The sequence below is a fragment of the Bos grunniens genome, chromosome 15, assembly GCF_055505025.1.
Source record: "Bos grunniens cultivar Pamir isolate PY7600 chromosome 15, Bosgru_T2T1.0, whole genome shotgun sequence".
In the NCBI taxonomy this organism is placed as follows: Eukaryota; Metazoa; Chordata; class Mammalia; order Artiodactyla; family Bovidae; genus Bos; species Bos grunniens.
Window position 1 is genome coordinate 63,976,772 of NC_141179.1, and position 26,539 is coordinate 64,003,310.

The window sequence follows — 26,539 nt, forward strand, 5'->3', positions numbered from 1 at the left end:
AAAAGAAGAGAAGCAAAAAGCAAAGGAGAAAAGGAAAGATACATCTATTTGAATGCAGAGTTCCAAAGAACAGCAAAGAGAGATAAGAAAGCTTTCCTCAGCGGTCAGTGCAAAGAAATAGAGGAAAACAATAGAATAGGAAAGACTAGAGATCTCGTCAAGAAAATTAGAGATACCAAGGGAACATTTCATGCAAAGATGGGCTCAATAAAGGACAGAAATGGTATGGACCTAATAGAAGCAGAAGATAGTAGGAAGAGGTGGCAAGAATACACAGAAGAACTGTACAAAAAATATCTTCACAACCCAGATAACCATGATGGTATGATCACTCACCTAGAGCCAGACATCCTGGAATGTGAAGTCAAGTGGGCCTTAGGAAGCACCACTATGAACAAAGCTAGTGGAGGTGATGGAATTCAGTTGAGCTATTTCAAATCCTAAAAGATGATGCTGTGAAAGGGCTGCACTCAGTATGCCAGCAAATTTGGAAAACTCAGCAGTGGCCACAGGACTGGAAAAGGTCAGTTTTCATTCCAATCCCAAAGAAAGGCAATGCCAAAGAATGCTCAAACTACCACACGATTGCACTTATCTCACACGCTAGTAAAGTAATGCTTAAAATTCTCCAAGCCAGGCTTCAGCAATACTTGAACCGTGAACTTCCAGATGTTCAAGCTGGTTTTAGAAAAGGCAAGAGGAACCAGAGATCAAATTGCAAACATCCGCTGGATCATGGAAAAAGCAAGAGAGTTCCAGAAAAACATCTATTTCTGCTTTATTGACTATGCCAAAGCCTTTGACTATGTGGATCACAATGAACTGTGGAAAATTTTGAAAGAGATGGGAATACCAGACCACCTGACGCCTCTTGAAAAACCTGTACGCGGGTCAGGAAGCAACAGTTAGAACTGGACACGGAGCAACAGACTGGTTCCAAATAGGAAAAGGAGTACGTCAAGGCTGTATATTGTCACCCTGCTTATTTAGCTTAAATGCAGAGTACATCATGAGAAACGCTAGGCTGGAAAAAGCACAAGCTGGAATCAAGATTGCCAGGAGAAATATCAATAACCTCAGATAAGCAGATGACACCACCCTTATGGCAGGAAATGAAGAAGAACTAAAGAGCCTCTTGATGAAAGTGAAAGAGGAGAGTGAAAAAGTTGGCTTAAAGCTCAACATTCAGCAAACTAAGATCATGGCATCTGGTCCTATCACTTCATGGCAAACAGATGGGGTAACAGTGTAAACAGTGGCTGACTTTATTTTGGAGGGCTCCAAAATCACTGCAAATGGTGACTGCAGCCATGAAATTAAAATATGCTTGCTTCTTGGAAGGAAAGTTATGACCAACCTAGAGAGCATATTAAAAAGCAGAGACATTACTTTGCTGACAAAGGTCCGTCTAATCACAGCTATGGTTTTTCCAGTAGTCATGTATGGATGTGAGAGTTTCTATAAAGAAAGCTGAGCGCCAAAGAATTGATGCTTTTGAACTGTGGTGCTGGAGAAGACTCTTGCGAGTCCCTTGGACTGCAAGGAGATCCAACCAGTCCATCCTAAAAGAAATCGGTCCTGAATATTCATTAGAAGGACTGATGCTGAAGCTGAAACTCCAGTACTTTGGCCACCTGATGTGAAGAACTGACTCATCTGAAAAGACCCTAATGCTAGGAAAGATTGAGGGCAGAAGGAGAAGGTGACATGAGATGGCTGGATGGCATCACTGACTCAATGGACAAGAGTCTGTGTAAACTCCAGGAGTTGGTGATGGACAGGGAAGCCTGGCGTGCTGTGGTTCATGGGGTCGCAAAGAGTCGGACACAATTGAGCAACTTAACTGAACTAAAAGGTTTAAACATAGGAGTTACCACACAACCCAGCAACTACACCTCTAGGTACTCAAGAGAACATTTTATGTGAATGTTCATAAGAAGATTAATCATAGTATCAAAAAAAGTGGAAACAACCCAAATGTCTATCAACTGATGAATAGATAAAATGTAGCATATCCATAAAATGGAATGTCAGCATAAACAGAACAAAGTACTGATACATGCTACAATGTGGATGAACTTGAAAACATAGTAAGGGAAAGAAGCCAGTCACAAAGGGCCACATCCATTTATGTGGAATGTCCAGAAAAGGTAAACCCACACTGGCTGTTACTTAGGGCTGGGGTTGGTAAAATTAAAGGGAAATAAAAAGAGACTGCTAATGAGTTCGGGATTTCTTTTTCAGGTGATAAAAATGTTCTAAAATTGATTGTGGTAACAGTTGAACAGCTCTGTGCATATACTAAAAACCACTGATTTGTACACTTTGACTGAATGAATTGTATGGTATGTAAACTATTTACATAAAACTTCTATTTTTTACAATGGAATAATGTACTAAAAAGCTGGATGGAAGTTCTGGGAAGGACTTAACGACCAACAGGCTTCAATACTGGTTGACTGGGTGGCCAAACAGTCTTTTCCTTAGGAGACTACCTCCCCAACATCCATATATAGATATTGTTTCTCTCAAAACTTTCATTTTCTCTGGAGAAAATGTCTCCATTCTTGTCTCAGAATGCAAAAAGAGAGGAAGATTTTATCTGGGCATTGTGATAGAAGTATGACAGACAGGATGAAAAGGGCTCCACACTGAACAGATTTTCACTCAGTTTTCATTTTCAGTCCTACGCCTCACCCCTGTCCTGCACTGTGTCTTGTGCACTTCTGACTAGGACTGCATGGTTTAATTTTTTCAGCATAAATTTCCCATCTCCTGTGGGGAAAGAGACTGGGAAGATTCAAGTATTCTATACAAAGATTTTCAACAAATCACCTTTTTTATGCTCAAGCCTTATTCTCATCTTTGGTATTTGGTCCTTCCAAATGATAAGCATATTTCCAAACTTTTAAGTCAGTCACCACTTGTCTATCTGCTTTCTGAGAAACACTGTTGAATTATCTTCTGCTCTCTTGTCTCTCTGAGTTAATATTCCTTTTATGTATTTTAATGACATTGAGGAAAATAAATATATGTGGTCAATCCATCATGTCAAACAGGATTACAAAACCCACTTCCTATTTAATTAGAGAAATGGCTGTACATAGAATACCTTGAACAATGTTAGTCCTCAAAAAAATACATGATGAATTACACAGAGCAGTTGATTAAAGAAACTTTAATTAGGTTAGCACACGCAGAGCACTATGCAAGTTTCCCAAGGTAGGAGCTCACAACCTGGCTGGAGAGAGAGACATGGAAGCCAACAGTATGAAAAGCACTAAAACAGATGCAACACAAGTTGTCAATGAAAATACAAACAAGAAACTAACTAAGTCTGTCCACAGGGCTTAAAGAGAAGGCTACAGAAAAAGATAATAGCTGTGCTAGGCCTTAAATTTGTTTGGTAAAGACTATGTGGGAAATATAATCAAAATGATAATTATATTTATATTATTCATCATTTTACATAAAAAATATCAATTTACCAACAGAAATATCTACCAGATAGTGCAAATCTACATGACTTTCCACTCAGTCTGGGAAGCCAGTGTTGTCCTCTTCACTTCTGTATCTCCCAGAGCCTAGCATTATATCTAGTACATAAGAGGAACTGAGCAAATCTTCTTTCAGTTCAAAACCAAATTTACTTTAGCTTTAACCTCCACATACTTGCTATTCCTCCTATCTAGAATGATCTATCACCACACTTACACAGAATTTCTCTCATGTTTTTCAAGTCTCAGATCAAATGTTACCTCTTCAGTATGTACCACACCTCATCACTTTTCAGTACATCATACTGTTTTATTTTCTTCACAGCACTTCCCATTAACCAAAATTATCTGTTAATTATCTTTTTACTTTTTTTATAATTACCTTTTACTAATTATCTTTTACTCTTTACTTGCTCCTTTTAAAAAAATGAGCTTGTTAAAGCACAAGCTCATCTGTCTTGACCATGCTGTTGTCTTCAGCACCTAGGACAGGGCCTGATAGAAAGTATAATAATATCAGAGATTACAAAATACTTATCAACTATTCAATGAATTGAACTGATTGCACCAGAGATCAAATTACCAACATCCACTGGATCATTGAAAAAGCAAGAGACCTCCAGAAAAACATCTACTTCTGCGTTATTGACTATGCCAAATCCTTTAACTGTGTGGATCGTAACAAATTGTGGAACATCCTTAAGGAGATGGGAATACCAGATCACCTTACCTGCTTCCTGAGAAATCTGTATGCAGGTAAAGAAGCAACAGTCAGAACTGGACATGGAACAGCGGACTGGTTTCAAATCAGGAAAGTAGTACATCAAGGCTGTATATTGTCACCCTGCTTATTTAACTTATATGCAGAGTACATCATGCGAAATGCTGGGCTGGATAAAGCACAAGTTGGATGAATCACAAGCTGGAATTAAGACTGCTGGGAGAAACATCAATAACCTCTGATACACAGATGACACCACCCTTATGGCAGAGAACAAAGAACTAAAGAGCCTCTTGATGAAAGTGAAAGAGGAGAGTGGAAAAGTTGGTTTAAAACCCAACACTCAGAAAACTAAGATCATGGCAACTGGTCTCATCACTTCATGGCAAACAGATGGGGTAACAATGGAAACAGTGACAGACTTTATTTTCTTGGGCTCCAAAATCACTGAAGATGGTGACTGCAGACATGAAATTAAAAGACGCTTGCTCCTTGGAAGAAAAGCTACGATCAACCTAGACAGCATATTAAAAAGCAGAGACATTACTTTGCCGACAAAGGTCCGTCTAGTCAAAGCTATGGTTTTTCCAGTAGTCATGTATGGATGTGAAAACTGGACTATAAAGAAAGCTGAGCACTGAAGAATTGATGGTTTTAGACTGTGGTGTTGGAGAAGACTCTTCAGAGTCCCTTGGACTGCAAGGAGATCCAACCAGTCCATCCTAAAGGAAATCAGTCCTGAATATTCATCAGAAGGACTGATGCTGAAGCTGAAACTCCAATACTCTGGCCACCTGATGCGAAGAACTGACTCATTTGAATAGACCCTGATTCTGGGAAAGATTGAAGGCAGGATAAGAAGGGGATGACAGAGGATGAGGGTTGGATGGCATCACCATCCAACATGAGTTTGAGTAAGCTCCAGGAGTTGGTGATGGACAGGGAAGCCTGGCGTGCTATAGTCCATGGTGTTGCAAAGAGTTGGACATGACTGAGCAACTGAATTGATTCAATGAATTTACCGCATTTTCCAGCTCCTTAAAGGTATTTAGTTAGTGACCCCTCCAACAGGCACATAATCATTCGAACAGCAACAGACCAGGAATCACTTGATATTAACAAACCTGTTAGTAGGTAGTCATGTGATTTTGGACAAACTGCTTGACTTCTGGATCTACTTTCTTGGTTTATCTCTAAATTTACTTCCAGTTCCAAAGTTCTATCTTGTGACTACCATGTGAATGATTCCAAATGTATCTTCAGTTATCTCAAAAGTTCTCACTAGCATTTTTCCACCTCAGATTTAACAAATGAAAACTCCCATTTCTCTCTCAAATCTTTCAAACTTTATTTCTGTCAGCAGTAACACATTCTTTATTTAAATCTCCAATGAACATTCACAGAATCTTTGATCTCTTTCTATCTCGCTGTCTTCTCTGTGCCCTCTCTCTCATTTTCACTCCCCTTCATCCCCGAAATCTAATCTCTAAATGGACCAGTTTGTTCTTCCTTCCAATTGGTCCTTAGATTCATTCTGCATCACTACTCCTACTGCTACCAATCTAGTCAAACCCTCATTACCTCAGACATGAATTATAATCACCTTTTCCTGTTATCCTTTTATTTAATCTTCTCCCCTTTCAGTTTATCCTGTATATTTTCTCCAGAATTATTTTTTAAAACACCACTTAAATCTCATCAATTTCCAAATTCAAGAGGGCTCCTCTTGTCTACAAATCAAGTCCAAATGCATCTGTCTCATTTTTAAAGCTTTCCCACTCTCTAGTTTCATCCTCCTATTCAAATTTAATCTTCTACACCAAACACAGGTTCCAACAGAGAGCCAAGATGTCTTCTGTTATAGTTTTCTACTGCTGCTGCTGCTAAGTTGCTTCAGTCGTGGCCAACTCTGTGCGACCCCATAGATGGCAGCCCAGCAGGCTCCCCCGTCCCTGGGATTCTCCAGGCAAGAACACTGGAGTGGGTTGCCATTTCCTTCTCCAATGCATGAAAGTGAAAAGTGAAAATGAAGTCGCTCAGTCGTGTCCGACCCCAGCGACCCCACGGACTGCAGCCTTCCAGGCTTCTCCGTCCATGGGATTTTCTAGGCAAGAGTGCTGGAGTGGGTTGCCACTGCTTTCTCCAATAGTTTCCTACTGTCTCCCACCTAATCCACACTCATTCCCACCTTGGTACCTAGAATAATTTTTCAAATCCCCTTCCATTTAAATTCTACTCCACCTCTTATGCCCAATTCAAGGCCCCTTTTCTCCAGAAATCCTTCCCTGACCACTCTATACCCTCCATTTTCTAAACTCCTGTTGAGTGGTTAAAGTCAACACTACAGTTTAATAATAACTTACCAGTTGTTCTATATGTGTCCACCTGCCTCTCCAAATTAGATGTTTCTTAAAGGCAAGAACTGTTCCACATGCTTTCATTTACTCCCCCACATTTCTAGACACAAAGTAAGCATTCATTTAATTAACTTGCAATTAAAATAGCTTATTTTTATACAACTTCACATATTACAGAGCAATTTCACCTATATTTTTCTTTTGATCCTTAAATTGCTTCTGAGGTGTATAGGCATTACTTCCTATGGCATATTTTTTTAAAAATCACCAAAGTCAGACTCCTAAAGGTGAAGATTAATTTTTCTGAGATAAAGTTCCCTAATCTGTCAATAAATTTCAAGCTTAACCCAAAAAATGCTTCCTATTTTAAAAGATGAGCACTCTCAAAGTTCTGAAATAGATTTTTAGACAGATTAACACCACCAACCAGTTCAATTAATAAATAATTGTGAAAAGAAAACAGGAAAAATTGACAACTATGTCTAATTTTATTTTCTATACTATTCAGACTTTTAAAAATAGTACACAAAATAATGGTAATAAGCTTAAGTGTAATTAATATTTTATCAGAAAGCTTTGTTTTTTTAAATAGATGTTATCTATTACTTACATACCAACATATCCCAAAAGAGATTGAATATAGTGATCTCTTTAAGAGGTTTGCTATATTTTTATCTTTGATTTTTATTACTAAAGAAGGCTCGATTATTTCCATCAGAAGGCTCCTTCTATTTTATATGGAAAGTCAATGTCAAAGCATTATTCACTTACCAGAAATATACTTTATTTATGCAGAAATAAACTGCATTTATTTGGTGACCTGGTATTTGTTTCTTGCTATATAACAGTGTGTGTGTCTGCTCAGTTGCTTCAGTCATGTCCAACTCTTTGCAACGCCATGGACCATAGCCCGCCAGGTCTCTCTGTCCTTGGGATTTTTTTCCAGCAAGAATATTGGGCTACCATGTCCTTCTCCAGGGGATCTTCCCAGGGATCGAACCCTCATCTCCTGCATTGCAAGCGGATGCTTTACCACTGAGCCATCAGGAAAGCCCATGTAACAACAGTACTTGTCCTAAACACTAAAAGTTCAAAATATCTGCAAAATTTGAGAACAGTACCTTTATGTTAAGAGTAGAAAATCACACTACCTACCTGTTAACTTTAATAAAAATCAACAGTGGTAAGCAAACAACAAAAGCATGAAATAAATCAGTGTTTCTCAAAGTATGGGCTTCCCTTGTGGCTCAGCTGGTAAAGAATCCACCTGCAATGCAGGAGACCTGGGTTTGATCCCTGGGTTGGGAAGATCCCCTGGAAAAAGGAACGGCTGCACACTCTAGTATTCTGGCCTGGAGAATTCCATGGACTGTACAGTCAGTCCATGGGGTCACAAAGAGTTGGACACGACTGAGTGACTTTCACTTCGCTTCACTTCTCAAAGTATAGTCCTTGGACCAACAATACCAGCATCACTTTGCTAGAAATGAAATTCTAGGGCCTAACTCAGATCCACTGAGTCAAGAACTGGGGGCGGGCTACTTCAATCTTGCTTTAACGAGCCCACTCAAGTGTAGAAAAATACTGATATAAATTAACCAAAGCATGGGATACTTACTTGGTCACTGACTTTTTTTGAAATATATTTTTAAAATGTAGATTTTAGATCCCATCTAGGAAAGGATTTGTTTCCTTGTTCTAGTTTACCGAATACTGATTTAAAGTACTAAATAAAACTATGAGACTTCTAATCAGTCTTCAACAACGGAAATGAGAAACTTGGTGACAATTCTATCTTTTGTATAAAGAATCAGAGAAAATTAATGCTGCGGCTGCTGCTGCTGCTAAGTCGCTTCAGTCGTGTCCGACTCTGTGCGACCCCATAGATGGCAGCCCACCAGGCTCCCCCGTCCCTGGGATTCTCCAGGCAAGAACACTGGAGTGGGTTGCCATTTCCTACTCCAGTGCATGAAAGTGAAAAGTGAAAGTGAAGTCGCTCAGTCGTGTCCAACTCTTAGCGACCTCATGGACTGCAGCCTACCAGGCTCCTCAGTCCATGGGATTTTCCAGGCAAGAGTGCTGGAGTGGGGTGCCACTGCCTTCTCCGAAATTAACGCCAAGTATTCACAAATTTTCAAATATTCCCAAAATCTGAACCAGGGAAAATGATTAAGATTCGTTTCCCCACTTGGTACACTTTTTAAATTCATGATCAGAATTAGGAATGTTATAGAAAGAGCAAAATAAGCAAAGTATATGGGAATTGTTAGGTAGTTAGAATAGGAAAAAGGAGTCCAGAATGGCGGTGGCTAAAAGACAAGGAAGGGAAAAGCCCGCGAAAATAGAACAAAGGAAGGTCTGAGGACTGGAGTGAGGACCTCGGGTAGAAGAAACAGCACTCCTGGCTAGCCCAATTTATATAGCGCAGGCCCAGGGGGAGGAAAAAACATATAAAAAGAGGAGCCAAAGGGTCGGGGGGATGTCTCTCTCTCTCTCTCTTTCTCTCCTGTGCAGCCGTGTGCTTGCGTTCTCTCTCTCTCTCTCTCTCTCTCTCCTCTTCACGTCTTTTGGGATGGCATGCCCTCATGCCTCGAGGATGTATTTTCCTTTTTTTTTTAAATAAAACTGATCTATCCGAGAACTATAACATGGATTGTCCAAGAGCTGTGATGCGCTGAGGGCTTTAATGTCCGTCATTTCAAATCTTTTTTATTATGAGACAGAACCGAGGAGATTACACTCCCCTAACAGAATCAATCCCATGATCTTAAGTTTGTAAGTATTATGTTCTAGCCCAGAGATTTCCAACTGGTGTGCTAAGACCGTATATTATGAGTAAGTTACAGGTTTGAGACTCATTACTCCTCTCAGTTATGCAAAGACCAGGCATAGCCTGGGAAAGCCAAACACCCAGGGATGCATACAACTGGTCAGGAGTAACTTTGTCCACATGCCTTTCTGCTCTGTACAAATACTGTGCTATCATCTTTCAATTCATCTTTCAATTGTGTGGTGATGTGGGGCATAAAAAAATAGGAAGCACTCTTCCAACCATTACTGCTAACTCAGATGAGTATAGGATACCTTCAGTTCCAAATATAGAAAAACCAACTCAAAAAAGAAAAGGAAATTTAGGAGAAGGAAATGGCAGCCCACCCCAGTATTCTTGCCTGGAAAATCAGATGGATAGAGGAGCCTGGTGTGCTATAGTCCATGAGGTTGCAGGCATCTGGACAGGATTTAGCGACTAAACCATCATCATCAACTTGCATTTAAAAATATTTAGAAAGCCGAACAAGGTGTTTTTGAAAAAACATTAATGGAGTTATCTCTGTACTCTTTGTTGTTTCCATCAAAATGCAAAATACTAAAATGGTTTGTTTCAAATGTTAAATCTTGTAAAGAGATTCATTTCCATTTCAATGTAACCATAAAGAGAGAGACACTGGGAGGAACAAAGAGAACGCAGAAACTGTTTATGATTGCCCTCTTATGTCATCTTCTTAAATAAACTCATGATTTCACTGGGGGTTGGGGGGAAGCCAAACAAGGATAACTTAAAATATTGGCCAAAGAGCTTTCTTTAATGGAAACCATGTTATCCATCCCCTACCCTCTTTGGAAGGAACGATGCTAAAGCTGAAACTCCAGTACTTTGGCCACCTCATGGGAAGAGTTGACTCACTGGAAAAGACTCTGATGCTGGAAGGGACTGGGGGCAGGAGGAGAAGGGGACAACAGAGGATGAGATGGCTGGATGGCATCACTGACTTGATGGACGTGAGTCTGAGTGAACTCCAGGTGTTGATGATGGACAGGGAGGCCTGGCGTGCTGCGATTCATAGGGTCGCAAAGAGTCGGACACGACTGAGCGACTGAAGTGAACTGAACCCTCCATTAAAAGGACATCTCCAATAAAAATTTTCCCTTAAGTTAAAAAAAAAGAAAGAAAAGAAAATTTATTGGCTTGTCTGATTTAAAAAGCAGAGACATTACTTTGCCAATAAAGTTCCGTCTAGTCAAGGTTTTTCCAGTAGTCATGTATGGATGTGAGAGTTGGACTATAAAGAAAGCTGAGGGCCAAAGAGTTGATGCTTTTGAACTGTGGTGTTGGAGAAGATCTTGAGAGTCCCTTGGACTGGAAGGAGATCCAACCAGTCCATCCTAAAGGAAATCAGTCCTGAACATTCATTGGAAGGACCAATGCTGAAGCTGAAACTCCATACTCTGGCCACCTGATGCGAAGAACTGACTCATTTGAAAAGACCCTGATGCTGGGAAAGACTGAAGGCAGGAGAAGGGGACAACAGAGGATGAGCTGGTTGGATGCATCACCGACTTAATGGACATGAGTTTGAGTAAATTCTAGGAGTTGGTGATGGACAGGGAGGCCCAGTGTGCTGTAGTCCCTGGGGTTGCAAATAGTCAGACAAGACTGAGCAACTGAACTGACTGACTGATTTAAAGACTAGAATTAGATTTGGCTTAAGGTAATCAATGTGACCAGCACTTGTATTGTTATTCTTTTAATTTTTGCTATTTTCCCTTAATTCTGGCTACATTTTCAACAGGCTATCATGTCGTAATGTCAAAACTTCTGCAACCAGCTTCCAAGGCTATACACTTCCTTATTCCTTATTTCAACAAGAAAAAGGAGAGCCTGTGTCCCAATAAAAGTCCTAAAGTTACCACGCTGGGGATGCGTGTGTTACCTTTCCATCCCTGAACCAATTACTGAGCTCAGGGTTAATGTAGACACAGTTTGACAAACTCAACCTTTGGAATGGAGATGAAGTCAATCCAGGTTAATCTCCCAAACATCACATGCCTGAGAAAGTGAAGAGGACTACTTCGGGGAAATGTCACGTACTGTCATCAAGAAAGAGGAAGAGGGAATTCCCCGGTCGTCCAGTGGTTAGGACATGTTTTTCCTGCTGAGGACCTGAATTCAATCCCTGATCTGGGAAATAAGATCCCACAGGCCACAGAGCATGGCCAAAAAAAAAAAAAAAAGGAAGAATGTATGTGGGTCAATAAAACAACTTTCCATGATAGTTTACCACACATCTTTAAATGAGCTAAAATACAAGACAAGCTAGCTGACTGCTTTTCTTCTTTAAAACTGTTGTACTAGTAAGTCAAAAAATGTATGTTAAAATGACGTTTTTACCTACCAAATTAGCAACTTTTTTTTTTTTTAATTAATATTTAGTACTGGTAAAAGGATAGTAAAACAGGCATTCAAATGGTTCTGACTGAAATTAAGTGAAAATAATCCTTTGGAAAACAACTTAGAATATCCCAAGAGTCATAAACTATACACATTCCATTTAGAAGAATCTATTCAAAAGAAAAAGAAAAAATTATTCAAAAGAAAAAATCTTAAATGCAGGAGAACTTTCATGTTAATAGATGTCTACTACTAAATACTTAATAAAAACAAGAAAGAAAAATTTGAAACAACCTAAGTGTCCAGTAATAAGAAAACAGTCAAGTTATCACTACCTGATGATATATGTAGTCACCTAAAATGAAAATATAACAACTAATATTTATTAAGCACTAACTATATGCAAGCACTTTCTATATCTGATTTTAAATATTAAAAAACTAAGATCATGGCATTCAGCCCCATTACCTCATGGCAAATAGAGGGGGGAAAAGTAGAAGTAGCGACAGATTTCCTCTTCTTGGGCTCTAAAATAACTGCAGATGGCGACCACAGCCATGAAATCAGAAAACAATTGCTTCCTGGCAGGAAAGCTATGACAAACCTAGACAATGTGTTGAAAAGCAGAGACATTAGTCTCCTGACAAAGGTCCATATAGTCAAGATTATGGTCTTCCCTGTGGTCACATACAGTTGTGAAAGCTGGACCATAAAGAAGGTAGAGCAGCAAGAATTGATGCCTTTGAACTGTGATGCTGAAGAAGACTTCTGAGAGTCCCCTGGATGGCAAGGAGATCAACCCAGTCAATCTTAGGGGAAATCAACCCTGAATACTCACTGGAAGGACTAATGCTGAAGCTGAAACTCCAGTATTTTGGTCACCTGATACGAACAGCTGACATACTGGAAAAGTCCCTGATGCTGGGAAAGACTGAGGGCAGGAGGAGAAGAAGGTATCAGAGGATGGGATGGCTGGATGGGATCACCAATACAATGGACATGAATTTGGGCAAACTTCGGAAGATGGTGAGGGACAGGGAGACCTGGTGTGCTGCAGTCCATGTAGTCACAAGTGAGACACAACTGGGCAACTGAACAACAATACTATATGCAAGACTTAACACTATATTTAGTTCACCAAACTACATTATGAGATATTTACCGTTAGTATTTCCATTTCTGAAATGCCTTTTTGAAGGCAAAAAGAGATGGAGTACCTTGCCCAAGGTTACACAGGAAGGGGTGGAACTAAGCTATGAATCCAGTAACCAGATTCTAGGCTTCATTCCTAACCACTACATTATATCACCTCTCAAAAATGTGTTTGTACAGTTTATAATAGCAGAGAATATTTACATTATAATGTTTTGTTAAAATATCAACAAAAACAACGGGACTCAGAGTCGTTCAGTTAGACATAGTGGGTTGAACACAGGCATTTAGCTCATCCCCCATAAATGACAGTGACCAATTTAAGGCATAAACCCTTTGACCAAAAAGAATGAGAAATGAGACAAAACCAACAAAAATTTGGTTTGGGGCAGGCCGACAGGGGAGCAGTAATATTTTTAAGACCTATAAAAGTAAAGCCAGGAACAGGAAAAACTAAGAAGCAATTTGGTTTATATCATGTGCCCCCTTTTCCAGCCCCTTCCTAGTCTGTCCTTTCCCACCTCTTGAAACAGTCTGGTGAAACTAGGGCTCTCTAAAGTAACGATGAAGGGAACATAAGCCAAAAACAGAAACCACTGCTTGAAAGTCTATTTAAGAAGAGTTTAGACCCACAGATTCCCTCTCTCCCTTCCCTTACCAGGACAGATTAGAAGTTGTTCTGAAGATGATAAAACAGAGTCTCTACAACAGGAGATAACAGGCACAGCCAAAAAGGGTGAGGGTGGGGATGGGGGATGGCTATTATTTTGAAAAGTCATTTACCAAATTTTGAGACACCCCTGGCTGACAAGCCTTCTTCCTCTACAGGGCTTGCACACCTGACGATAGGCAGCACTCAAAGGAGGAGACTGAGCGTGTTTTCAAGGATTTGACTGGCCAAGAGAAAAGACAAAGGACTGTGACACTGGGAGTTTGCTCACAAAATGTTCTGGTCAGGTTACACTAAAATGAAGGCCACAGTCATAAGCCCTAACCATTTATCTAAGGGCTTCCCAGGTGGTGCAGTGGTAAAGAACCCACTTGCCGGTGCAAGAGACGGGAAGATTCCCTGGAGTAGGAAATGGCAACCCATTCCAGTATTTCTGCCTGGAAAATTCCATGTCCATGGAGTTGCAAAGAGTTGGACATGACTGAGTGACTGAGCACAGGTAGCCCGGATCTAGAGCTTCCAATTCGCTTTTTTGGTACTCCGATCTTAAATACAGAGCAGAGAGCCAAAGATCAATAGACTTTCAGGGCAAGTGTCTAATTTCAAAGACAAGCAAAATCTAACAGTAAAATTTAAAAAGCAATTTAAAGGAAGCAAAGATTAAGCAGATGGAATTCTTTCAAAAGAAACATAATAGTCTTATTAACAGTATATACAGGAAAAAAAAAAGGAAGATGCTAAAGTAAAATTCACAGAAAGAACGGTTCTTTTCAAAATTAAGATAAAGAGATGAAAAATTCAATAGAAGAATTGGAAGGCAAATTGAAGAAATCTTAGAAAAAAGAACAGAAAGTCAAAGAAATATAAAATTGAAGCAGAAAAAGGATAATTCAGAAGGTCCAATTAACTGTACCCCAGAAGTCCAAAGTAAGCCAAGGGAGAAAATGGAGGAGAACAAATCAAAAATTTTCAAAATCAATTTTCACAGAACTAAAAAACAGGAGTTCACGAAGAGCTCATTAAGAGCTGGGACCAAGACACACAACATGGTGAAATAACAAAACACTGGAGAAAATGGAAAGATCCCATACGCTTCCAGAAAAGGAAAAGACTTTTTTCCATACGAAGGAAGAAGAATTACATCAGAATTTTTCAGTATCTACAATGAAAGCGAAAATAAAGACGCTAAGCCTTCAAAATTAAGGGGAAATCATTACAAAATTGGAATTTCACCAGCCACACCAAGTGTGAAGGTAAAAGATCTTTTCTGACATGCAGTGTCCAAAACAATTTATCTTTCCTGCATCCTTTCTCAGATAGCCACTTCAAAGATTTTTCTGAAGGAGAAAGGTATGGGATCCAGGAAACCTATACAACAGAGAAAGAGGAAAGGAACTCCTGGAATGGTGAAGGGAGATAGCAAGATGACACTTGTACAGCAAACCTAGAAAGCAACCAGTCCAGACTGGAGCTGTAGTAAGCTTTGGTAGAAAGTTCCTCAAAAGGATGAAGTTAACAGATTATCAATTGTTTTTAAGTCGTTAACAGGAATTTTATATAACTGATAAAAGTCTGAAGTTTTCTCAGAATTTTGACGAGAGTCTGACGAATATATTAAAAATTAAGGAATGGGGGAAAACAAAACAATGCAATTGAGGAGAATGTTATAAAAGAAAGGAAAGATAATCATAGCATACTACAATGGTTCAGCTATGAAGAGCATTTACACAGTCATAATAATATAACTCTAAATAAGAAAACTATGGACAGTCATTTAATAATGCCTAATGGGAAAATGAAGTAGTAGTAGTGGTAAGTATATTATTTAGAGCTGTGGAAGTAAATGTATAAAGAATCAGCTGAAACAGTTTATAGTAGTTGCTCTGGAAAGGAGGAAATGGCAAGGGAGATTACTGCTTTTCTGAACAAACCTTATAAAAAATGTTTAATTCTTTCCATTACATGCACACCTAACTTTGATAAAACACTGAATTTTTAAAATTTGGATCCAAAATAATATAACCATCATAGTTAAAACAACACATATAAATACCATTGGAAAAAATATTGAAAGAGAATACATCAAAATGTTATCTGCAGTTGTCTTTCAATTATCAAGATATGAGCGTTGTTTTCCCCTTCGTTCTGCTTTCTACGAAATGTACACATAAATTCTATGATGGAGGAAAAAACTTTATCATGTATGTTTTAAGTTGGTTCAGAATTACTGCAGTTGAGAATGCTTAGAGAGATATAAAATCAGTTTAGGTGCAAGTGGCAATTCTTACCATGAAAAAGAACAGAAAAGAACAGAATAGAATATACCAGCAATTGTCACATGTGAGAAATTTCTTAACTTTTGTCTTAATTATATGTAAATGCAGACACATGTCAGAGAAGGCAATGGCAACCCACTCTAGTACTGTTGTCTGGAAAATCCCATGGACGGAGGAGCCTGGTAGGCTGCAGTCCATGGGGTCGCTAGGAGTCGGACACGACTGAGCAACTTCACTTTCACTTTTCACTTTCATGCATCGGAGAAGGAAATAGCAACCCACTCCAGTGTTCTTGCCTGGAGAATCCCAGGGACGGGGGAGCCTGGTGGGCTGCCGTCTATGAGGTCACACAGAGTCGGACACGACTGAAGCGACTTGGCAGCAGCAAACACATGTATGTGTGCTGGATCATAATGTGAAATGTAGTTTTTACTGAGAGTCACAATCCAAAAACAGCTTTCACAATATGACACAACCAGCTTGATAAAGTGAGAAATACACTAGTTTTGAAGATTTGTGGTAAAATACAGATTTTTATAATGTACTTTGAAAACAACATATCCACCTTTATAGATTCCTTTAAGAATCCCCAACAGATGTGGGTTCAAATTCTGTCTCTTACCACCTGTATGACTTCTCTGGGTCTCGGTTTCATCTATAAACAGGGATACTTATTTTACAGGGTGTGAGGATTAAATGAGGTAGTATATTAAAGTCCCGGCATATATATATAAGGGTTCAACGGCTAATGAACAAGAAATGAGAATGTTTTTATGCTCTAAACACATCTCTTTGGTCATTTAAAGTAGACATGTAGTATTTGAGGTTTCATCCATATTTTACTCTTAACAGATCAAAACATTCTCACATTTCAATACTGGTTTTATTATCCAAAAATGCTTAGGGCTTCCCTACCCTGACAGACAATGTGAAGAGCTAAACTCAAACAATGATTCCATATAGGAAAGCAGTCATTAAAAAATGCTGACTGCATCTTTATTTTTAACATTTAGCATTGTAGTGTTACTAACAAAGTCTTCTAAATAGTTCATTTATAGAAGTTTATTATAATAAATTTATTGATAGTATTTGTAAATACAGGTTGATAATAAAAACTATATTTACATTATCTATATTATTAAAATATTTTAAATAAAGTCATAATACTATAAAATGCCTAAAGCATTACCTCAGCATTCACCATATAACTTGATTCAGTATTTTACAAGTATTGCAGTGTTTTTAAAAAAGAGTTTTTTTTCAGAAGCACATAAAAAATATCTATATTTTACCACAATTTAAGAGCTCTACAGGCCTTTTTACCTTTGTAAGTATTTGTTAAAAATTACATTTTAAATACTCTACAGAAGAAAGTAAGTTAGCCTACAATTCTGATAGGGGTCAGAGTAATAACATAGAATGGACAAATTACACTGTCATTCTACTTAAATTATTTAAGTTATTTAATTTGACCTGTAGATAGTCTCTTGTCTTCTCATCATGCCTGACTTTTAAGTGGGAGGTCTTCATTCATGATGATCCTTTAATAGAAGCAAAGCTTTCTCCATTTAACCCATGCTGTTATCAATCATGTACAGGGATAAATGAGCCTGTAAGATTTTGCCAGTATCACAAATGACACTGTGACCTGAGGCCAACATCTTTATTTGCTTCTCCAGTGATTCACTTCAGCAGATATTAACCAATTTTATAATCCATGAAAGGCAAAATTAAAGGACACCATCCATAAAACAGAATAATTCCTATCAGCAACAAAGTGATGTGTGTATTATCTTATAAATTATATGGCCATACAGTGTGGTAATGTAATGAAGTAAAGATGGTAATAATCAAATGCCTAGGGCAAACGCTAATATGCATTTAATCACACAGCATGAAGCCATTTGTCACTACAGTTGAATGCATGTGTACATAAAATACATGAGTCACGTCCTTATTGTTATACTATAACAGCATCAATTTCACACTATCATTTCACATAATAACAATTGGTAGTCTTTGACATTAGCTAAAACATTCAGAGTATAAACAAAATCATCAAAAACAGCTTTACAAATATTTAACAAAAATTTGATTTTTCAGTTACTAAAACTTCAAGAGTTTTCCCACAAAACTCTTTGTTAAAAACCTGTAGTTCCAAGTTTCCTTTTTTTCTTTAAATAGCCCACAGTTAGCTTTTCATCATGCTTTTTATTATTGGAAATACTCTTACGACTTGAACTGAATGCTGTATCAATTTTGTAAGCATGTCTCCTTCATAAGTAATTTATTAATATTTGTGTAAAACATGAATGACATGTCAAAAAAGTGAGCTCATATGTAAAAAACTGCATTCATTAATTAGTGTGTACAGATTGAAAAAGACTGAGAAAAAATGAACAAAACAGGATTTAAAAATACACAATCACTATTTAAGTATCTAATCTTGGATTGCTACAAGATTCACTGGAAAATCACCTTAACCCCATCAGGACCATTTGTAACAGTATGATAATCATGACAAACATTTCCTAGAGTGTATTCCCTCTAAAAGTGAAGAACCAAAGGGTTTTTTACGTTCCACACTGCACAGTGCCAAACTGGAACTGATTAAATTTGCACTCACATTCTACCTTGTATTAGCAATAACTGTGTGTTAGCTATTACCTTTTGAGTAGTGAGACTAGTGGCCAATTCTTTTTTTTTTTCTTTAAAGCATCTAATTACATAGCATATATTTAATAGATAGGACAAAAGTTGAGAGGTACAAGTCATACAACTGAGCAAAGGGCCTGAGTGACGACCTCCCTCCTTATACTGCCTTATACAATAATTTACTGCAGTCAGGCACTCAATTTTGTTGCACTGCATGCTGTGGTGAAAGTGTTTCCTGAAACAGTATGTGTATCTTAAGATATCTTAAAATATATGTGTTTATATCCTAAGACATCTTAAGGATATCATAGGGAAGAATAATTATGTAATGAAGAAAAACGGGAAAAGTGTCCACTGTGGATTTTTTAAATTAGACTTCTTATATAGAGATAGCAAAGAATAAGAGAATAATTAAATGCATCTCTCTGTTCAAGAAACTGCAAGTGATACAAATGTGAGTTAATGGTTTTTATCATCAAAGTCTAGAAAGGTAGATAAAACATTTATTCAAACAAGTGTAAACCCAGACAGATAACACTAGGCATGATATAAAAGACATGATAGATAAAAAAGGGTTTACTAAGGGGCTTCCCTGGTGGCTCAGATGGTAAAGAATTTGCCTGCAATGCAGGAAACCTGGGTTCAGTCCCTGAGTTGGCAAGATCCCCTGGAGAAGGGAATGGCTAGCCACTCCAGTATTCTTGCCCTGGAAAATTCCATGGACAAAAGAGCCTGGTGGGCTATGGGGTCCCAAAGAGTTGGACGTAACTAACACTTTCAACTTTCATTCTCAAGGGTTCAAAATACACAGCGCCCAAGCCTCACTTACTCACCTATAAAATAAGGATGTTAAGCTAAATTTAAATTATAATTTGACTGTTAATTCATAAATATCCTGTCTCATTACCCAAATAGTTATAAGTACAATAGCAAATTGAAGCAGATGATGTCTAGTGCTACTTCTAGCTGTAAAACTCTGATTTAATTAACCTTCAGAGAAGAGATTTTAGTCTATTGAGGAATTCATGAAACAGTTCATGAGACAGACCTGAGTAAAGGGAAATCAAATTTGGCTGAAGGATAGGAGGGTAGTTCTTACTGACACAAACTGATTTGGAAAGCAGGAGGTTGTTCAGTTCAGTTGAGTCACTCAGTCGTGTCCCACTCTTTGCAACCCCATGGACTGCAGCACACCAGGCCTCCCTATCCATCACGAACTCCTGGAGTTTACTCATACTCGTGTCCATTGAGTCGGTGATGCCATCCAACCATCTCATCCTCTGTCATCCCCTTCTCCTCCCATCTTCAATCTCTCCCAGCATCAGGGTTTTTTCAAATGAGTCAGTTCTCCGCATCAGGTGGCCAAAATACTGGAGTTTCAGCTTCAGCATCAGTCCTTCCAATGAATATTCAAGACTGATTTCATTTAAGATGGACTGGTTGGATCTCCTTGCAGTCCAAGGGACTCTCAAGAGTCTTCTCCAACACTACAGTTCAAAAGCTTCAATTCTTCAGTCAGTCTCTCCCATCAGGAAGCTTCCATAAGCCTCTCATCCTTCTCCATCAGAGGGCAGACAGACTGAAAACCACAATCACAGAAAACTAACCAATCTGATCACATGGACCACAGCCTTGTCTAACTCAATGAAACCATGAACCTTGCCATGTAGGGCCACTCAAGACAGACAGATCATGGTGGAGCGTTCTGACAAAACATGGTCCACTGGAGAAGGGAATGGCAAACTACTTCAGTATTCTTGCCTTGAGAAGCCCATGAACAGTGTGAAAAGGCAAAAAGATAGGACACTGAAAGGAGGTTGTTAATAAGCAGTTTTCACAAAATGAAACATTAAGTGAGATTTAAGGTCATAAGTAATTGAAGTGACTTAGCATGCACGCAATCAAGGAAAAGTAGGGGACAGAAGAGAAGAAATTCAAACATTTTAAAGAAAAAAGATCATGTGATTAAATACAAAAAGAGAGGGCAGGCATAGAGAAGGAAATGGCAACCCACTCCAGTATCCTTGCCTGGAAAATCCCATGGACAGAGGAGTCTGGTGGGCTATACAGTCCATGGGGTTGTAAAGAATCGGACACAACCGAGTATCTGAGCGTGTTAGGTGAGGACTCCTAAACTTCCCTCTCTCATTACTGGGTGGGTGTTAGCCTGTTTCTGCACATTTCAGCATGAACCTGGCATAAGAGAGATTGCTTCAGACTGAGAGAGTGCCCGTCTGCTCCCCTGCAGGTGTGTGGGAGCCTGGGGCTTCTTGGGGGGAAGTGATGCTCTCGGTTATGGGAGTTGGACTCCTTTGGTGCTGCCTTGAGCCAAGGATGGTTAGGGAGGGGAAGTGCAGCATCAAACTAAGTGCAGTGGCTGGCTAATAGCTTTCTTATAGATCAGTAATCAATTAGAATTAAAAACCGAGAAACAGAACAAAAAATAATAATAACACTAAAAACCCAGCACCAAGAAAGAAGAAGAAAGGAAACAAAATATTTAGGTATAAATCTAACAAAATATGTACAAGATCTCTGTGAGGGAAAACTACAAAGCTCTAGGTCTATACATACAATGGAACATTATTTAGCCTTTAAAAAAAATTCTGAAACGTGCTACAATGTAAGTGAATCTTGAAGACACTAAGCTACATGAAATAATCCAGGGGCAAAGGCCAAATTCTGTAGGATTCCATGTATATGAGATACCAAGAGTAGTCAGATTCACAGAGACAGAAGGTAGCATGGTTATTGCCAAGAATGGGAAAGAGGGAATGGAAAGTTATTGTCTAATGGGTTTCGAGTTCCAGTTTGAGAAGTTGAAATTCTGGACATGAATGGTGGTGTTGGTACAACAACGTGCATGTCTGTAATGCTACTGAACTGTATATTTTAAAACATTAAATTTCATCTTATGTTTATTTTCTCACACACACAAAAAAAGGACCAAAAAAAAAAAAAAGAGAGAGAGGACAGGCAGGCAGGTCTTGAGGATATTCAAGCCATGTTAAGGAACTTGAACTGATTAACATCATCACACATTCAACTCTCTAACATAGAAGGTCTTTCTCTACCTTTTCTGTTTAAACATATTTAAACAAAAATCAGATCAAATTCCGTTTCTTCCATAAAACTTTCTTACAAATCTATTTTTCACCAATTGCTCCTGTACTTGCTGCCCATAAGATTAGTACCTTACTGTGTATACTGCTCTGTTCTTATTGTCTAGTTCACATAATCTTGTATGTCAATTGATAATGCTGCCACAAAAGTTATTTTTCATTAACTGTTTTGTGTTTACAGGTTTCTTAAGCTCCAGTGAGAAATGCACTATGGGAACACCTGGTAAGTATTTCTTCCAATTTTCTATCAATTATGTGTAGCTACCAAAACACTGAACTTCTTACAGAAAATTTTTACACTATTATGAGTAAAATATTCTCTATTTACAGTAAAAAAAACTTTGCCAAATTTCTTCTTGATTTAAGAAAAGGAGTGGGGATTTCATATACAAATCCTGTAAAGTCAGAATACTTAAATTCTAAAAATGAATGGTCTGAGATGTGTAAAAGAGAGAACTGGAAATTCTCTCCCTAACAATTATTATGGAACCAAACATGAAATAAACTATTACAGGTACCATGAATTCAACTAATCTAAAACAACTTTGGATCAAGTACATAAGCACTGATTTTGCTCAGCATATAAATAAAGTGTAGGAAAATCCTTTACACATTTCTTAAACATTTAACCTTTAACTAAACTCCAAATGTTCCCAAATATGAAACAAAAATTGCCAAAATGTCTTCACGTGGCTCACTCTAACACACCTGGAAATTTACTGCTCACTGAATTTAAACTGAAAATAAAAGTTTTTGTTTATACGAAATTTACCAGTACCAGAGAATTTCATAAAGACTTTTCTTATTAACAGAAAGTTTCCATGGGTAAGAAGAAAACTAAGAAGCTGAAAGGCTTTCTGACATATTTTCTGCCATGTCAATACCAGCAAATAGGATAAACGAGTTATAAAACTTAGGTGAATAATTTACAACAAAAATTTTCACCTGAAACGCATACATTACAACAAAAACATTTTGGCCCTAATTATCAACATGATCGTTTCCCAAAGTGTATTCGAATGGTCACAAGGTAAACCTCTAAAAATAGGTTCCATGGTCAAATAAATCTGGGAAACACTGAATACTAACTCCTCATCTTAGAAATTAATAGTACCACTAGTATAGGTAGAATTGGTTTAACTTTAACCTAAATCCCCCAAGTTTATCTTGATCAGGAAATACTTTTTTGATTATTCATAATATCAATTAATATTCTGGGGAATATGTGTTCCAAAGAATGTATTTTGGGGAATTCTATCAATAAAATTTTTCCTATGTTCTTACTTTGCCTGAATTATTATCAGGAATAATTTCCCTGCAAGAAACACTGTGTTCATTCAACTACACAGTTCAATCCAGTCACTCAGTCATGTCTGACTCTTTGCGACCTCATGGACTGCAGTACACCAGGCTTCCCTGTCCATCACCAACTCTGGGAGCTTACTCACACTCAGGTCCATAGAGTTGGTGATGCCATCCAACCATCTCATCCTCTCATCATTCAACTATTAGCAGGACTAATAGAAGAATAAATATCAACAGATATTTACCATTTTTTAAAAAAAGACTGGAAAAAATAGAAAATATAAAGTAAGTATTTCTTCATGTGTATTTTAGTATTTTATTTCAGGTGTAAGTATTGGGTTGGCCAAAAATGAGTCTGTGTTTTTCCATAACATCTTACAGAAAAACTCAAACGTTTTGGCCAACCCAATATATGTTTATATTGGCCGCACATAAAATGTATTTTTCAATGTGGAATATTCCAAAAAAGTTGGGTTAAACAGGTTTCTTTACTGCAGGATTTTTGAGAACCTTTATTGAAATTTCCAAGAGCATTTCCGGTTACAGAAATCTTTTTTTTTCCTGAAGCATCTCCAAGGACTAGTGCTGCTTGGAACACAATTTAGGAAATACTGGCTTTTGACCATGCACCTCCAACCGTCTTGAGGCACATTATACAAAATCAATGTTCAGGGACTTCCCTGGCAGTCAAGTAGCTAAGACTTCACCTTACAATGCAAGGAGTGTGGGTTTGATCCCTTTGGGGAGGTAAGATCCCACATGCCCTCATGGCCAAAAAGCCAAAGCATAAAACAGAAGCAATATTGTAACAAATTCAAGATAAAACATAAAACAGAAGCAATATTGTAACAAATTCAATAAAGACGTTAAAAATGATCCACACAAAAAGCAAAACAAAAAACTAAAAAAGTGTTCAGGTCTCACCTCTCTCAGAATATCCACAGATTTCTCATTTTAATTGCTGGTTCTTCACCACTTGTTCAAACTTTCAGTAACTTTAATTTGACTAACAAGAAGTTGCAATTAAGCGCCTGTATTCCAATTCGGGCTCTATGACTTATTGGTTGTGTAGTTTATCAGCCTTGTAGTTTATAGGCCTTGCATTATTACTTAATCGCTTTCCCACATCTTTCTCAGATGATAAAAGAATAATGGGAATAGCTAGGTCACAAGGTTTGGGATTTGTTGTTTAGGATTAAATGAGATTAAATGAGATAATATGCCTATTTAGTCCAGTGCCTGGCATTCAGCATGACAGATACCTACTGCAATCAGAATAGCACTATGATAGCAGGAGGAGTTATGAAATTCATAGTCAAAACTTAAGAAACTATTTAAAGACACTATGCTGCCACCTAGTGGCACTCTGATATAAAAATTAATGTTAGTTCCTGATAATATGGTATGAAGCAGTATAAAAATTAAAATATTCTCTCAAGTTATATTTGCACACTTCATAAATTGAGTAGAGAAATATAATTTTGAAAAATTCACTAACTACTCCAAACCAACCCTGAAACCAGATAGGGTTATCATAAACACTCAAATTGGCTAAAGAAATAACAGCAAAGAACTGTGAAGGCCTGCAGAATAAATTCCACCCACACAGTATTTGCTGATTTTCAGGTTGGAATATTTCAGCACTGGTTTTCCATTCAAGGTACAAACAAAAACAGCCACAGACATTTATAACCAACGAAAAGTAGCAAATAATCAAAAATAAAGAATTTCATTAATTTAAGGGGAAGAGCCTTAGTGGAATCTTCACACTTTTTAAGATCATTACAAATCTTTCTGGAGTTAAGAGTATAACAAACATATAATAATAAGTATATGGGTTTGGTTCAATATGAATTTATTAAGTAACTTCTACATACCAGACCGAATGCTTTACAGAACAGATAGGGAATCTTCGCTCTTTCTTTCTAAATGAATTGCACTGGGTTTGTTTGTTTGTTTGTTCTTCCTGGCCCCAGCTTGTGCCATGCAGGATCTTAGTTCTCAACCAGGGATGGAACCCTTGCCCGCTACAGTGGAAGCCTGGAGTCTTAACCACTGGACTGCCAAGGAAGTCCCCTAAATGAACTAATTATAAACGTCCCCATAAACGCTTTGAGAGACATCACTGTCCAAACGTAAAGCTAAGAGGAAGATTAAGACAACAACATGAGTTATTTAAACCCACAATTCAGCATCATCAGGATTAGGTCAGCCATTTCCTCAGGGAGATTCCATTTCAGTCAGCTTGTGCAAAGCACTTCAGAATAAAATTACCCTAAGAATAAAGAAAACCGGAGAAATTTTCCTCAAGAATGTACGCACTTCAGTAACTGCTCACAGCCTGAGAAGAATTTTTGCACCATACTTCAAATATTCTGCAAAGTAACATCCACCAAAGAAAACTGAGACTCATTATAGCCTGAAATGATACTAACTTTGAGCACCAAACTCCTTCTAAATTTTTCACAAGAGTGACCAACACGATTACAGATTCTAAAATGCAAACGAGATGTTTACAAACAAAACCACCCTAAGGTACGCGTATAAGATGGATGCGGCTACCCTTCCCTATAACGCACACACACAAGACCCGCGTACTAACCTGCAGCCTCCACAGCCTTTTCAGGAAAAGCCACGAGACGCCCAGAGAGAGGTCCAACAGTGCGGGACCCTTCCAGGTGCGGCGGGTGGAAGATTCTAGACGCCACAACGCAAAAATCAGGGGACCTGGGGGCAAGTCAAATACCCTGAGCAGCCAGAGATGCAGGTCAAACTCTTAAATGGACCTTAGACGAAAAAGAATCGGGACTGCCTTGAAACAGTCACCCTCAAGCTATTGACCACTCCGAGTTACCTCAGTCGAAGGCCTTTATTGCCCCGTCGCCCCCATGCTTCCGGTTCGCCTTACAGTACTTCCGGTTTTCATTCCTCTGGATCCCTAGTTGAGTGTGGATGGAGAACCTCGAGCACCTGGGGTAATACGATTGTTTTTTTGTTTGGTTGTTTTTAAGATAAAGCTCCCGGAACCTTATCTCTGGATGTTCCATGTTTTTCTTTGTTCCCTCTAAGTATTGGTTTACATATCCATGTTAAAAAAAAAATTCTTGGGATCCTGTTTGTGTTTCTGAGAGTGAACGGGTTCACAGCTGACAAGCATCCAACAGAATCAGCTTACAAGGAGACTGATGAGTGGCAGCCATGTGTGTGATGGTGCATGATCTCAAGTTTTCAGTCTGAAACCTCCTGAGAAGAGAAAAAAAATCTTTGAAAGGATAAAGTGAAACCTAATAGGAGCAATAGGAACTGCGAATGGGGACAGGAGAAAGAGGGAGCCCTCACTGATCTTTATATACTTTTTATGTTTGAATCAGGTGAAACTATTATCCATGCAAAAAATTAGATGTTTAAGTGAAATAATAAAGAGATAATCACAACACCTATTTTAGCACCGAACTAATATAGAATACAATATATTTCAGGCCTCCTATCTATAGTTTTTGCTCTGTTATCAAAATCTGAAAGAAATGGTTCCTGTCCTCAAATTTTTAACCATATTTGCAGGTAAAAGTCTATCTGGAACTCTCTTTTAACTCTCTCACTTCCTTCAGGTCTTT

The 26,539-nt window shown here is 38.2% G+C and overlaps 1 protein-coding gene across 50 annotated transcripts in view; it reads right to left on the minus strand.

Annotated features, from left to right (window-relative positions):
- CCDC73 (coiled-coil domain containing 73) overlaps positions 1 to 26,168 on the minus strand; it is a 153,583-nt gene extending 127,415 nt beyond the window's left edge. For 28 of the 50 annotated variants that reach the window (XR_015142226.1, XR_015142221.1, XR_015142220.1 and 25 more), the window contains exon 1: positions 25,528 to 26,129. The gene's annotated coding sequence lies outside the window, so the exon portion shown is untranslated. Of the gene's footprint in view, positions 1 to 25,527 lie in introns of all 50 variants that reach the window. The other 22 variants (XM_086341035.1, XM_086341017.1, XM_086341038.1 and 19 more) reach the window with 5 other exon arrangements.
- Between the last annotated feature and the right edge of the window lie 371 nt (positions 26,169 to 26,539).